At 36.5% G+C, this 3187-nt stretch overlaps 1 pseudogene; it reads left to right on the forward strand.

Moving 5' to 3' along the window:
• LOC102837596 overlaps window positions 1–2966 on the forward strand; it is a 5212-nt pseudogene extending 2246 nt beyond the window's left edge.
• The last annotated feature ends 221 nt before the right edge of the window (window positions 2967–3187 follow it).

The following is a 3187-nucleotide window of genomic DNA, read 5'->3' on the forward strand; positions in this document are numbered from 1 at the left end:
GTGAATTATGTGATAGTTTACATGGGAGAACATTAGTTTTACATTCATTCTATCATATATTGTTTTATTGCCATAGTATATTTTTTAAGCTTGTCAGCTTTTAAATGCCATCTCCCATTGAGATGGGTGCAGATTTGGGTAAGATGCATAGTATCATTCTCCCTTAGATGCATATCTCTTGAACATAAAGGGAAAGAATATCAAGCAATTGCTCAGACTTATTTATGAATGATACTTACAAGAATTACCTGGGGTGGTTGTTAAAATGCATATTCCTGGGGCTGGGCAGATGCTTAGATTCAGATAATCTAGGGTTGAGCCCAGAAATCTTAAGTTTTATAAGCAAGTTTTGACACATTTTAAAAGGAAAATATACAGGAATTGTAATGCTAGGCCTGTGCCTTGTTTATTCTCTGCAGTCAAAGACCACCAGTGACACATTCATAGTAAAACAGATTTCGGTTATTGGCTTGGCATGTTACAACTATGGAGAACATACACCATGAGGTAATTGTAGGGAGTATTTCATGAATAATTAAAAGATTTTTTTTTTTTCAGTAGGAATTTAGGTTTTTATTAGCTGTTTTGGGAGTAGGGTTTTCACTCTTGAGTATCAGTTTGTTTGTCCTTTTCCCTCCTTTGTACATGTTCCTATTTCCCTTCCTTTAAAATTTTGCCAAATGTTTCCATTTTCAAGTCCAGCATTACAGACAACAGGAACAGCAGCTCTTGTTTACCATTCCTTTCACAATCAGCCAATTTAATTTGTACATAAAATTTCCCATTCTCAGGTGTATAACAGCACATACATTTACTGCTAATTTGTATACAGGCAATATAGAAAAATGTTCCCCAAACACCCATGATAAGAAGGTAAAAGTAATATAATAGCTTAAACTACTATCTCAAGGGAAGAAAATTTGCCTTTCCTATAGTTCTTGGCATATCATAAATATGTATTAAGTATTAAATGTGATATTGGTGGTTATGGGGAGAAAAAGGAGAGCCAGAGGTAATTAAACTGGTTTTAAATCCTTGGAGAAACCTCTTCTAACCACTTTAGCAAATAATTCTAAATGATCCTAATAAAAAGGTGAAAAAATTAGGAATCCTAGGTCATTCAGAAAACCAAAAGATGCAACTGAGATTTTTTAGAAATATTAAATCCAATACTTTTCAAGAACCTTAAAATGGCCAGGTTATATTCTACTTTGGCCCTGAGCCATGCATTTGATATGATGCCTGTCTTAGTTACCTTGTTGTTGTTAGGTGCCATCGAGTTGGTACTGACCCACAGAGACCTTATGCACAGCAGAATGAAACACTGCCCGATCCTGGGCCAACCTCACTACTGTTGCCACGCTTGAGTCCATCGATGCTGCCACTTGGCCAATCCATCTCGTTGGGAGACTTTCTCTTTTTCTCTCACCCCCACCTTTCCAAACATGATATCTAGAGCTACTTAAACAAAAGAATACCACAAGTAGATGGATTTAAAAAACAGAAATGGATTGTTTCACAGTTTTAGAGATGAGTAGTCTGAATCCAGGGATTCACCAGGGCTAAGTTCTCTCTGTCAACTCTAGGAAAGGTTCTTGTTGGTCTCTTTTCATTGCTAATAGCTGCCAACAATCCTTGGCATTCCTGGCCTCGTAGATGGATAATGGCATCTGTCTTCCCTGTGTATGTGTATGTCTCTGTGAATATTCTGTTCCTTTTGTAAGCATTAGTGAAGTGGTTACGAATCAGGCTGCAAACCTCACTGTCAGCAGTTCGAAACTACCAGCTGTTCCGTGGGAGAAAGATGAGGCTTTCTTCTCCCATAAAGATTTACAGCCTTAGAAACCCCGTAGAGGGTCGCAATGAGTCGGAACCGACTTCACGGCCATCACAACTACAACTCAGAACTGATTAAGTTTGGGATCCACCCTACTCTGGTATGACTTTAGTAACATAACAAAAGAAAAGCTGTGTTCGCAAACATGGTTACAATCACAGGTACCTCAGCATATATTTTTAAGACACAAGCCAATCCATACAATGCCTAAAACTGATGGGCTTGCATAGTAACCAAATACTTGGCAAAATCCAGATCTTTGTAAATGGAGTGATGGCTACCATAAATATGCCAATTGGCACTAACTATAAAAACTTAAAGGTAGGCATTTTTAATATACTTTTACTTATTTAAAAATCCAGATAGTGAAAATGTCAAGTGCTTCATCATAAAACATGATTTGCCCACTGAACGTATTTGTGTCCCAGGCTTGGGCCATTTTCTTACTCTCATGTCAAAAATTACTTAATGAAAACTTTTAAATGCTCCCCACAAGGTGAGCACAGGTTTGGTGGTTAGAAAGATTGTGGTGGATGTGTTACCCTAATTTTTTCAGGGTTACCAAGTGCCTGATGTGCAGGAAGCTTGGGAGGAAACTTGAAGATACTGACCTACAAAGAACTACCTGAGCTACCTGACATCTCAGATTAGTCTGCTTTTGAAATCGATGTGATGAGAAATGTATGTGCAAAATTAGTTGCTCAACAACCAATTGAATTGTTCAGTATGAAACTATATGAACTTCCAGGCCCTTCCTTAGAAAAATGATATTACTGCATCACAGTGATGTGTGAGCAATTCTTTGGCCCAGTTAGAACACAAGTGATTCGAACAGAAAATCTGAAACGATTGTCACAGAATAGATTTAATGCTTGGAAAGTACATAATGAAAATTTAGGTCATATGATTAAACACACCAGGAAAGAACTCCAAAAGTTAAGAAAACATTTTCAAGAAAGAGCAAGCAACTAACAGCTGGATCTAAATTGAGAGGAATGGAATCAACCAGACTATTCCTGGTTAGTAAGAACTTTGACATTGAACTGACTATTGTGAAAGTAGAAAATGAAATCTATCAAATTAAACAGCAACATGGCAAGGCAAAGAAAACATTCGACAAGACATATGAAAATATCAGTGAAATCAGTGAGTATAAAGAAGAGACTTGGATTATTATAGACTATCAGACATCTGAACTATTCCTGAGCCATAAAAGACCAACAGCTTCTATAGAAAATATTGATGATTAAGTGTTTAGAAACCAGAGAATGTGTGAACTGTTGTATTATTTCTATTTGTACATTTTAACAAAATAAAAGTTTTCAACTTATGAAAAAAACAAAAAGCTTT

Source organism: Chrysochloris asiatica, unplaced genomic scaffold (genome assembly GCF_000296735.1).
Source record: "Chrysochloris asiatica unplaced genomic scaffold, ChrAsi1.0 scaffold00066, whole genome shotgun sequence".
Lineage (NCBI taxonomy): Eukaryota > Metazoa > Chordata > Mammalia > Afrosoricida > Chrysochloridae > Chrysochloris > Chrysochloris asiatica.